This window comes from Vicugna pacos, chromosome 1, assembly GCF_048564905.1.
Source record: "Vicugna pacos chromosome 1, VicPac4, whole genome shotgun sequence".
Classification (NCBI taxonomy): Eukaryota; Metazoa; Chordata; class Mammalia; order Artiodactyla; family Camelidae; genus Vicugna; species Vicugna pacos.
Window position 1 is genome coordinate 61023725 of NC_132987.1, and position 12835 is coordinate 61036559.

At 42.6% G+C, this 12835-nt stretch overlaps 1 long non-coding RNA gene across 1 annotated transcript; it reads right to left on the reverse strand.

Moving 5' to 3' along the window:
* Positions 1–4456: 4456 nt before the first annotated feature.
* On the reverse strand, positions 4457–11779 carry LOC140696921 (uncharacterized). The gene is made up of 3 exons (XR_012073596.1): positions 11724–11779; positions 5226–5386; positions 4457–4603 (listed from the first exon to the last, which is right to left on the reverse strand). It is a non-coding gene; the product is annotated as an uncharacterized lncRNA (long non-coding RNA).
* Between the last annotated feature and the right edge of the window lie 1056 nt (positions 11780–12835).

Sequence of the window (12835 nt, forward strand, 5' to 3'; positions counted from 1 at the left end):
TCCCATGTTAAAAAGACTAAACATAAAAAACTCTGAGCCTCGAAGCTGGTAGCTTTGATGGTGTTTAACATATGCTATAAAGCAACTCTTTGTGAATAATTTACCAGTTTCTATAAATACTCAGCTCTCTGGTTTAAAAAATTTTTGTTTGTTTTCTTTTTTAATGGATTTGAGTCATATCTTTCTGGAGAACATCTATCACCTACAAGGTTTTCTAAAAACGTGTTCTTGGAACACGAATCCCACGGGGGTGTTAACGGAGGTTACGTTAAAAAAGGTTTCAGTGATCAAATGAGGTCAGGAAACACTGGATTCAACACAGTTAAATAAGTTTCCTTTTTACAGGACTTCTCAGGGCCTTTAATATAGTAATATGATTTATAAATCTCTATGAGGGTGATAAAATCTAAAATGTTTTCATACATTTATTTGACAATAAACCCTTTTTTGGAGGGGAATATATTTCAGAAAAAATATTCAGTGGAATATAGATATAGGAAAACATAGACCTAATAATTGGAAGCCTACTGCTTTTAAATCCTCCTTTTCTTTCTTTTTTTGGGCGGGGTAATTTGGTTTGTTTGTTTTTTGTTTGTTTGTTTATTTGTTTGTTTATGACAGAGGTTCTGGGTATTGAACCCAGGACTCATTCACACTAAGCACATACTTTATCACTGAGCTATACCCTTCCCCCTGGAAACGTACTGTTTTATCTGCATGGCACATCCACAGTTGCTCATTTCTGGCAACACCATACTCATCTTCTGAGAACTGCGCCCAGCCCCATTCACATGGTTCCCGAGGGAGCTGAAGTTTTCTTGACCACAAGGGACACAGCTCTTGGTCACAGGAGTGAGCAGTAGACCTGGGCTGGGCCACTAAGTCCCTTTTCTGAAATCTTTGGGCTTGGGACCAGTGATCCTTCCTCTGCTGGCTAAGGTTGGAAGACGTAAAATGTAAAGAGCTGTTAGTTGTTAGGTTTTCTCCCATCTGGAGACAGCTATTCTGTGGTGGAGTTTAATAGTACTAACTGGCAGAGGAAAAACATGGGACATGGAGAGTCCAGATGTATTTGACTGCTTGGTTCTGGCTCTGGATGTCTCGTTCCATTCCCACTTTTGTGCAGTTTGGATAACCTATGTCAGTACTACTCAGTGTACTGAAGAGTGGTTTGTGAACCAGTGAGTGCTGTTTCCCAAACTGTGCGTTACTGGTCCATAGTGAGGAAAATCCAGAAACTGAGTGTTTAATAACTTTTATAGTAATTGACATTGCTGAGACAGCAACTGGCATTTAATTTTTCTAGTAATTCATATTTATTTAATTTACCAAAGTACAATGATCTGCAATGGATTTAAAAAAGATGATGACAACAATAATAAAATACCTGGTCCTTCAGCACAGATTGTTTGATAAACACTGTCCTATGAGATATTCCAGCAGGGCTGCTATATATGGTTGTGTGGGTTGTACACTGCACAACTCTAGGAAGTGCCATTCACATAGATAATAACACGAATGATTCTCTGCTGCCTGAGTTGTACAGTATACAACCGGCCCAACAGTAGACACAGCCTTTTTATCCCAGTATTTTTGATTTGCCTGAATTACCCAGTCTTTTTGTCTTTGCTTTCAACCTAAGGATATTTAAATAATACATCCTCTACTGTCCCAGTGGCCTATTTCGACTGTCTACTGTATATGAGACCTGGTTCTTGAGTCTAACTTTCCCACAGTGTGATTCATCCATTTTGCTGTCTTGTTAGTTCTCATGGAAGGAAAGCAGCTTAGTACACACTGCTTGGGAGGATGCCAAACATTCTACTCCACCAAACCTGACAGCCTGTGGCTGGACACGCTGGCATTTAAAGGTACCCTTTCCTTCCATATCTGAACCCCAGTGTAAAGCACTCTCACAATGCGTGTGGGTGAAGGGAGGCCATCTAGGCATTCTAAACACTTTGTTAGTGGGCCCATAACATGGTCGTCTTTCTAGAACAGTTTGGTAACATCCAAAGCTTTACAAATGCCCTTTGCCCTTCTAGGAATTATGCTTCTAAGATCCTCTCTTAAGGATCTGAAAGTTCATCAAAGATTTATCCCCAAATACGGACACTGTGTTTTAACTGTAAAAACAGAAACTGGAAATAACCTGAATATCCAATACACAGTTGACCCTTGAACACCACAGTATTGAACGGCATGGGTCCCCTTATACCCAAATTTCTTTTTCAATAAACATGCAGTTGGATCTCCTTATTTGTGGACTCACAGACATCGAGAGCTAACTGTATTCCTGGTACTCCACTGTTTTATATAAGGGACTTGAGCATCCCAGGATTTTGGTACACACAGGGGCTCCTGCAACAATGGGTACCGAGGGGGATTAAGTAGATAATTAGGTATCTAATTAAGTAGATAACAGAAAACTAAGTGAAAGACTAATTTCAATTCATTAAAATTATGTTTATAGAGTATCTAACAATATGGAAAATGCTATAAATTGACATTAAAAATCAGAATACAATAGAATATATATGTAAGGAGAAAACGCTAAGAAAAAAGACTGAAGATAAATAGGCTAAAATGTTACTAGTAAATGTCTCTGAGGAGTGATATTTTGGGTGATTAACATAAAATATATTTTCCTAAAATTTATGAAGTGTATGTTAAGAGTACCTATTTCTTTGATAGTCAAAGGAAAATGAAGTTAAATATTTAAAAAGAAAAAAGAGAGACAGGGCAGCTGTGTGTTTGAGGTTAGGTCCCAAAATGTTGCTGCTCGGGTCACTGCGGGCTTCAGGTCCCAGTCAGGCAGTTCAAGTTTCTTAGCTCTTGGAGAGCATCTGGGCTCCAGGCCTTGACTCACTGACAAGCACACACAGCCCAGCTCAGAGTGGACGCTCAGGTATCAACCGAGACCTTATGTCCAGCAGTTTCTGTTCCTGTGGGTAGCATTTCCTCATCTTATCCTCAGTTCCAGGAATGCTCCTGTCTGGGGAAATACCCATGATAACAAGGTTTGGGCAAAGAGGCGCAAAAGAGATTCGAGCGTACGGTGAAGGATGTGCATTCCCCCAGCCCAGCAACGCCACTCCTGGGTGTACAGCCGGGACAGCCCACGCATGCGCAGGAAAACATTACGCCATTGTTTGCAATAGCGAAAAATTGGAGCAATGGGGGAAAAAAAGTGGATAAATTGCTTTCCATCAAAAAGAGGATGGATATAAATTAGAATATTTTCATACAATGAGATCCTATTCAGCATCAAAGTAAGTAAATTAGCATTAACATAGATGAATCCCAAATCCAGAATGTCAGCAAAAAACAAAGCAAGTAGCTGTTTCATTTCATCCATAGTAATACCATATTTATTTGTTGACTATCGTATTTTATATATTTATTATATAAAATATATTTTTATAATTTAATAACACTATATTAATTTATACCATTTACTTTTATGATTCCATTAAGATTAAGTTAAAAATACATGAAAATACCACAATCCATGGACGTCCATATATAGAGAAAGTAAAGTTATGCATGAGAATAATAAACATTAAATTTCAGAGAGTAGTTTTCTCCTGGGAATAGAAAAAGGAAAAAGCAGGGAGTGGTATATGGTGGCTTCAAGGACATCTGTGAAGTTCTGTCTTTAAGACTATATGTCTGAAGCAAATACGGAAAAGAATGTTAGGATTTGACAAACCCTGGTGATGTTTACGAGTTACATCATTCTTTAAACTCTCTTGCCTTTTGGAACTATTTCATAATAATAATAATAAAAAAATAGAGTTACAGGAGAAAGTAGGGCACCAACCCAGGATGTTCTGAGCATGAGACAGGCAGAGGTGACCAGGGAAGAAATGGGCTCGCAAGCACTGGATGTGGTGACACCGGGCTGGGAGGGCCCCAGATGCTGCCCTGCGCGTGGTGCGTGCTCCCACCCACCTACCCGCAAGTGTGGTGCCTCCTTCCCCTTCCTGTTTCATGTCCCATCAGGCAGCTGCTCTCTGATCTGCTGTCTGCTGGGAATCACACCAAGTCTCAGCACCAAGGTTCAGCCCCTGACTGCCTTTGCAGTGGTGTACTTCCTGCCAGCGTGGAATTCCTTGGGGGACTCCAGCATTTGTCCCCCTGGGGCTTGGGTAAGAACAGCACAAGTTCACACCCACCTCCTGCCAAAGGACAGGGGAATCTTGAGGCCTGGAAATCCTGATTGTTGCATCTCCCTCAGGCTTTCCCAGGTGCTCAGATAATGCGTGGCTCTCATGTCCTGGTATCATGCACTTATTAATCTATCTGTCTCATCTTCTTTTTTCTTCATAAAAATAAGTTCAGACCAGGTCAGTGCCAACATTCCCAGAAAATTCAGTCTGGGCCTCCTCACTCGTGCTCCCATCTGGTCTTAGAATCAGTAGACCTGTTCTGGAATCCCAGCTCAGCCAGCAAGCAGCCAGATGACTTTAGGCAAACCACGTCACCTCTCTGGACCTCTCTTTCTTCCTCTAGTAACTGGGGCATGGATGCTGGCCTCACTGGGTTGGCATGATGTCATGATTGCATAATGTCTCACTTGTCAAGGCTCCGAGCACAGTGTCTGCACAAGACACAACACATTAATTTAACTTTTCCTAGGGTCAAATTTAGCAATTAATGTTGGCAGGCCTTTCAGGTTCTGATCGTTCTTCTTCCTACCAGGCTACTTCCCCCTCGTCCTTCTGCCCCTCTCCTCTCTCAACCCCAGTTTCCTCCAGTTAACTCTGGGTGCTCATGCTCCCACGGGACAGCCTGAGCCCCAGCCTCCAGCTCTGGAGAAGACTTTCCAACAGTAGTTCTCCACCTTGCAGAACCTTAGAACCCTCTAGGGTGCTAAAACCCCCAAACAACACAGCGATAACCAGCTCCCCTCCAGGCCCTAGCCCCACCCCCAGAGAACATGACTCACTTGGTCTGGGCTGGGGGTAGGGGGCAAGCATTGTATTTTCTTTTCCTCCCCACCCCCACCGTGGCCTGTGATCCTAATGTCCATTTAAGACTCTGATCCCTGCAAGTACCACAACATCCTTTTGGGCCCCTTCCCTCCTTGGGCTGCTCCCCTGGCATCATAACAGTGGGAAAAAAAAACACTGCATCTTCATTTCTTTCCATTTCCCAAACTCTTTCTCGAAAAACATTTAATAATTTACAGATTCTTCATGAAGTTTTCCCTTAATTTTTACCTTGGGTAACTTGTATGGTAGGCAGAACAGAAACAGCCCCCAGGCCGCCCTGAAGGGCGAATTGGCTTTTCCTTCCAGAGCTGAAGTGTACTTCTGTTCTGAGTGTCCTGGGACCCAGCTACTAGTCTGCACACAGAGCTCACTTTTCCTTTGCCACAGATCTGAAATAAACAGCCAACATCGAACCCAGCTAAGTCAAGCCCCACCAGGAAGACTGTATTCAAGCGATGTTTCCTGCTTATTTTTGGTTCATCTTATCCTAAGACACTGATGCTCCATGGTGGCTCATAACTCTGAGCAGCCCTGGTGTTTGGCCTTGCAGGCATTGTGGGGTTGAGGATCCTTCTGGAATCTTCCACCTTAGCCCATATCCTTCCCTCCTTGGCTCCTCCTAGCTTATTGGACTTCCCAGCCTTGAGTGATGCAGCAAGACTGGGAGGCTCTGGTTCTCTCCTTGGCTGCTTCTCCAACTCCAGGCACAGATCTCAGATGAATGGAGGGAATGAAGCCTGGAGACTGTATGGGACTTACCCAAGATCATGGCTGTATGTGGCCACAGCAATTGAAAATGGGGTGGTTGGTGGGCCAGTGCTTGGAATTCTTGGCTTTGTTTCCTATTTGTCCAGAGGCTTGGGTTGGGATGTTGCCTCTGGAGCCACATACTTTCATCAGCAACATTTAGCTTTGAATCAGCAGCATGATTAAAGTCTATCTTCTAGCCAAATAAGGTGGTGACCACCCTCCACCCCTACCCCGGAAGGCTCCACAGGCCTTGGCTAAGAACTTGCTGTAAAGGGGGGAGGGTATAGCTCTGTGGTAGAGCACATGCTTAGCATGCATGAGATCCTGGGTTCAATCCCCAGTACTGCCATTAAAAAAAAATTAAGTAAATCAATAACGCCCCTCCCTCCACAAAGAAAAATAATAAATAAATAAACAATAAGAACTTGCTGTGAGAGGCGAGGTGGAGGCTCAATCAGACTTTAATACTTATACCAGGATGGGCATAGACAGAGAGAGTGACAGGAAGTACCAAGGAGTGAAACTGAGGGGAAAGGCCAATAGGTTGAATGCAGATGACTATATATTTTTTGATGCTTAGTTAGGCTCTTGGTGGATAGGTGAAATTTCACACTTTACTCCCGACTCCTATAACTCCTTTTGTAGAGCCTGTCTTTATGGCTTATGCCATTTGAGCCTCACAACACCCTGGTTGAGATTATCATCTTTGTTTTGTAGATAAGGGAACTGAGGACCAGAGAGGCCCTGGCTGTGGGCTGTGTTGTCAGAGGAGCTGGGATCGGCCGTGGTTCCTTCCTCTATAGCATCCTGCCTCTGGTTGTTTAGGTTTTTACTTCACCACTGCACACCAGCCCCCAGTCCATCTCAAAGCAAGGATTTACCTGCTGGTAAGACTTTGTGTAGTCTCAGTGATCACCTGACTCACAGAAAGGAGATGTCAAAAACTATGTTGGAGAGAGAGATTTTGTCTCAGGCTCTGAATCCTACTCCTTCTCCTCCTGCCTCACACCACTATGGCAAGAAGCACTAACCAAGTAATTATTTCTCTGCACATTTGCTGTGTCACATGGAGGGTCCTGGGAAGGTTCATGAGAAGACAGAGATGAATTTGACGTGTTCCCATAGGAAAGGCAAATGCGTGGCTCCAGTAAACCCACTCTTCTTTTCTGTACCCAGGGCAGACATCTAGACTAATTTACCAGGTCATTCCTTCCCATGAAGCCTGAACATAACCTCTCAAGATTCTGATCCAGGCGTCTATGAACATTCAGTAAAATTGGTGCTCAAGTTAATAAGAGCTAGAATTCACTAAGGGTTTACTATGTGCTGGGCACTATGCTACAGTCACTGTCACGTTACTTCCACACAACTCCATGATGCAGGCACTGTCATGATCCTCCTTTTGCAGATGAGCAAATAGGCTTAGAGAAGTTAAGTATCTTGCCCCTCCTCCCCCCAGATGGATCTAAGATTTGAACCCAGCCAGTCCACCTCTGGAGTCTGCATCCCTGTTCTTTCACTCCTTACTGCCCTCTAATTTCCATCCCTGAGCTGCTACTGCCTGCTCCCTTTCTGAGCACAGAGCTGGTGCAACTTGCCAGTGAGAAAAAGTTAACAACTCCTGGCTGCTCTGTCAGCTCCCTCGATGTTTCATAGCCAATGATCATGGGCTTCATTTCACAGAAAGAAGTACATATGTGCTGTGACATCTTCAAGGTGACAGCTCAAATGACAGGAAGAAATGGAAGAGGGAATAGTGAATTCCCAAACCCAGACCTCTAGGTCAGCTCAGGAACCTTGGGGACGTTGGGGATTTTCTAAATGCCTCTTCTCATTCCTCAAAGCCTAACAGAATTTAATTTTGCAAATACACCTGGTGCATGGGGCAGATGAGCAACGTAAACAATAGATCTAGCTCAAACCTGCCTCAAGTTTCGTAAAAGAAAGTTGCTGATGAAATAGAAGCAACTGTGTTAAATAATTTTCTCATAGGAATTCCTACCAAGTCTGGACTATTAACCTGGGCTCCCCTTTGAGCTTCGTGGGGCCATCTAAATGAATAGTTATGACATTAAATTTGAATGATAAAAGGAGTTTGCAGTTCAGTTCCTTTGTGGGTATTCATTTGTTACATATTTGTCAAGCTTCATTAGGAAAAAAAATGAGTTGATTACACTTCAAGTATTAGACATTTCCTATTTCTAAATGGGCAAGATGACAGCGAAATGGCTAAAAATGTGGAATAAAATCTGAAAAAACACAAGCATGATACCTGCCTTTTTCATCCCTCTGTCTTAAAAACATTTAAAAGGTCAACCTAATAAGCCAAATTGTTTTCTTTTGACTATAGGCAGATGGTTTTCTTTCAATATTCTAGAGAAATATTAAGTATCTAATTAGACTTACAAGTGGACTATGATGTTTTTACTGCCCGCGTTCTAGGGATGAAGAAAAAGAATACCCACAAGTAGTATACGAGCTGCGCTGGGCTCAGTGCTGTCCCCTCAAATTTGTGTCCTCCTGGAACCTGTGAATGTGATCGAATTTGGAAGTAGGATCTTTGCAGATGTAATCAAGTTAAGATGAGGTCACATTGGATGAAGGTGGGTCATACATCCGATGACCAGTGTCCTTATAAGCAGAGAGAGACACAGGGAAGAAGGCCAGGTGGTAACAGAGGCAGAGACTGGGGTGGTGCAGATGTGAGCCAAGGAATGCCAAGGACTGCTGGTAACTGGAAGGTAGGAAGAGGCAAGGAAGGATTCTTCCCTAGAGCCTTCAGGGAATGCATGCCCCTGCTGACCCCTTGATTTTGGACTTCTGGCCCCTACAAGTGTGAGAGAATAAATTTCTGTTGGTTTAAGCCACCTAGTTTTGTCACAGCAGTCCTGTGAAAGTAATGAACAAGGGAATTTGGGATGGAATTTGGACTGACATTCATTCCAAACTTTCTTTCTCAGAGAGCCTTAGATTAAGGCCTTGATGTAGGTAAAGTTTTCTCCAGACAGTCTCCCATTTCATCAAGTGGTGAGAAAAAGGAAACCAAACCAAAAGTGACAGTTTCTGGAGGTCAAGAATAGGTAACGTTTACGAAGGTTTTTTTGTAACTCCCTGATTACTGTATGATAACTGGAGACCAGAGAAACAAATGCTCTTCCTAGAGAACTGAGCTGACTAAATCCAGTAGCATTGGGTGGTCTGCTTCAGGCATGAGCAAGTATTTTTTGAGTGACAAGAAGGGATACCTGCCTACTTCCATTTAGGGAAGAGAGTCCAACATGCTGTTTGACCTAAGCACATTAGGAGTACTTGGAGACTTTAAAAATACTGATGCCTGGGTCCCATCCCAGAGATTCTGATTTCACTAGTCTGGGGTGCCGTTGGGCATCAGAGTTTTTAAAAGCTCCCCTGGGTGACTCTGAAGTGCAGTTAAGGTTGAGAAATCCTGGCAGAAGTACCTGTAGATTCCAGCCATTGGGGCGAAACTTTCCAAAGATTACAGTAAATTAAAGCAAATTAGTAAAAACACTAAAATATATATTAAAGAGAGAAAGAGAGGAAAAAAGAAAACCAAAAAGGCAACAGCTAGGATGCAATCAAACTCTGTAGTAAAGTCCTCAAATATTTAAGCAATGCAACAACTATTTTGTAAAGAATGAGCCCACAAGGGCAGCTCTGAATCATTTTGCTTGCTGGAGCCCTCAGCACAATGCCTGGCATAGAGCAGGCCTCAAGAAACATTGGCCAATGTCATCTCTTTAAGGAAAAGAGAAGGCCACAGTTCAGATTTCTCTTGGCAGCTGCTTTTCTTCTCTAAAGAAATCTGGATCATCCAAATTATCCCCAAAGCCTTCTTAATTCCTAAGAAGGCAAACCCAATTCTTTCAATTAAAAAGTTAATTACCATTTACTGAAGTTCCTATATTCATTTTAGTTGGATTAAACTGGTGATTCAGGAGAGCTGGGTGTTCTTACATGTTAAGTGAGCACTTTATAAACACTGACTAATCCATATACATACTTAGAACCATTTTAAGGGACTTTAAAGTTTCACACTTTAATTGATCATAGGAGGCTATTGTTGGATAACTTTGTATGATGTGTTGTTGATCATCTTTGTGATTTATTCACTGCCAATACTTAGCAAGGACCAGACGAGGGAGGCTAATTAGGCTTAAAGTTGTTTGCCAAAACTGATAGCTCAATTGGTAGTGCTTGGTACTACTCAATTGGTACTGCTTGGGCTACCAGATTAAAAATGATTCTGAAGCTAATCCCACGTCCAGAGGTAAAGAGTACCAAGATTGATTAGCAATGTCTTTGAGCACACAAGACGAAGGAATGGAGGCATGAATGCCAAGCATTTGCAATGATCGTCTTAGATCCTTTTTTTTGAAAGACAAGAGCCCTTGGTTAGCCAGTGGGCTTTGTACTAGTCACAGGAAGTCCTGCTTATTTTTAATCAACTATATGCCCACGTTGGAAATTCAGTGTGGGGTATAAAGTTGGTGGTTGACATTTGGCTATGAGTCCCAGCTGAGAATTTCCCTAATAAGGTGAGGCATTTAGTTTGAGACCAACTAAGTTCTGCACAATGCTTTCCAACTAAGGCTGAATAATTGCTCTCTACTACTCATTATTCTATTTTTCATTCATTCATAATAAAGAACTTTGCTGTTTGTGAGGTGTTTAAGAATATAGTACAAGCGGCCACACTCTGTTTCAAAGGACAATGGTCAATGCCGAGACTTGATGTTCAGGCTCGTACTCAGCAGTCCGTTAGACAGCTGCACGTGACATTACTGCTCCATCCCCTGTTACTTCCCACCGTTCAGCACCATGATGCTGACAGTTTGGGTGCATTATATAAGAGAAGAATCAGATGACCATTTTGACCTGAGAAACTGGAAGGATGGAGTTGCCCATCCCAAGATGAGGATGACTATAGGAGGAGCAGGTTTCAGGAATGTGAGTTCAGTTTTAGACGTGTGAGATTTGGATGCCTATCAAATATCCAAGTGGAGTTGTCAAGTGGGCAGTTGGATGGATGTGTCTGCAAACCCAGAGGGGGCAATATGGCCCACACAGAGATATAATTCTGAGAGTAACCAGCTTATTGATATAATTTGAAACATGAAACTGAATGAGATCACCAGGATAATGCTTTTAGATAAAAAAGAGATCCAAAGACTGAGCTTTGGGGTAACTTCAAGATAAAGAGGTCCAGAGATGAGGAGGAATCAGGAAAGATTGAGAAAGAGCAGGGTATAAAGTAGGACGAAAGCCAGCAGTATGCCCTGGTAGTCAAGTAAAGAAAGTGTTTCGAGGACAAGGAGTCATTAACTAGTCAAATGCTACAGATGCACCAAGTAAGGCGAAGACTGGAGAACTGACCTTTGGGCATAGCAATGTGGGCATCATTGTTTTGATGGGGTTCTGGAAGTGAAGACTCAGTTGAAGTGTGTTTAATAGATAATGGGAGGATAGAAGGTGGAAGCTGCAAGCATTAACAATGTTTTTAGGAGTTTTGCCAAAAAGAGAACGAAGTGAAATGATAGCTGGAAGGGGAAATGAGGTCGAGAGCATCTCTCTCTCTCTCTTTTTAGGATGGGAGAAATAATTGCACGTCTGTGTGTTAACATGAAAGACCCAATAGGAAGAAAAAGTTGGTGATGCAGGGGAGAGAGGGGGCATTGATGGAGCCATGTTCTTGAACAGATAAGAAGGGATGGCATTGTGTATAGGTGTGGAGGAGCTGGTCTTTGCTAGGAGAGGACGTTTCATCCACACGACTGGAAGATAAAAGGTTGATGTGGTGAGAGGTGCTTTTGCAAGACCTCAACTGTTAAAAGACCCTTCAGTGGCTCCCTATTGTACTACACCACAGTCCATCAAGCTCCGCCTGGGATACAGGTTATATCTCTCTCCTCATCAACTCTTGACCCTTCTTAACCCCACTCTCTAGTCTCTACTTACACATGTGGTTGTCTCTGCCTGGAGTGCTCTTCAAGACCCAGTTCAAATGTTGCCTCCTCTGTCTCTCTGGGTTTCCAATTTATCAGCTTGAATCTGCATCATAGCCCTTTATTACACTGTCATTGTGTGTTTACCCATCTGTCTTCCCTCCAGGCTGTGACCTCCTTGACAGTAGATGCTTTGTCTTCTTATTTGTCTCCGTATGCCGTCGCCTCCCCAGGACAGTGTCTGACACAGAGGAAGAAATAAAAATTAGAGATCCTGGAGACTGAAAAGGGTTCTATTGCATACTTTTTATATAAACTTTTTATTGAACCATAACACATATACAGATAAGGACACACACAAATAAGTGTTCAGCCCTGTGTGTTTTCAAAGCAGATCTACCTACATCAGTAAACAAAGCCTTACCAGCACCCCAGAAACTTCTCTTACACCTTCTTCAGTCATCACCCAGGGGTAACCACTATCTTGACTTCTAACATCATGGATTAATTTTGCCTGTTTTTGAACTTCATATAGATGGAATCAGTGTATGCTCCTTTATGTCTTACTTCTTTTACTCACCATTTTATTTCTGTGAGCCATCCACTGTGTGTTTGTAGCAGTAATTGTTGACTCTCATGGCTGCATAGTGTCCCATTGTGTGAATATCTGACAATTATTTATCCATTCTACTGTCGTTGGACATTGGGTTGTTTCTGGCTTTTACAAATAGCACCACAATGAATGTTCTTGCACACATTGTTGAACACATGCACATTCCTTTGCTGGATATAAACCCGAGAGTGGGATGGCTGGGTTATATATTCAAGTGCTATAAATGCTACGTAAGTTCTCATTACTCAACAAGCCCAGGAACAGAGGTCTAGACACCGGAAGCACACAATCTGAGTCTGTGCAACGTGGCCTCTGTCCAGCCCCTTCATTTTCATATGAAAAGCCTGAGACTCAGGTTGTGAGTGTGACTTGCCCCAGGTCTCCTCATTTCCTGACCAGTATGAATCTACACTAAGTGTTGGTCAGATACCTCTTAGTGTTCACATGAGGGAACGCTCCTCTCTCATCCAGGAATGATCACAAGCCATTCCAATTTGTCCAAGAAACACGAT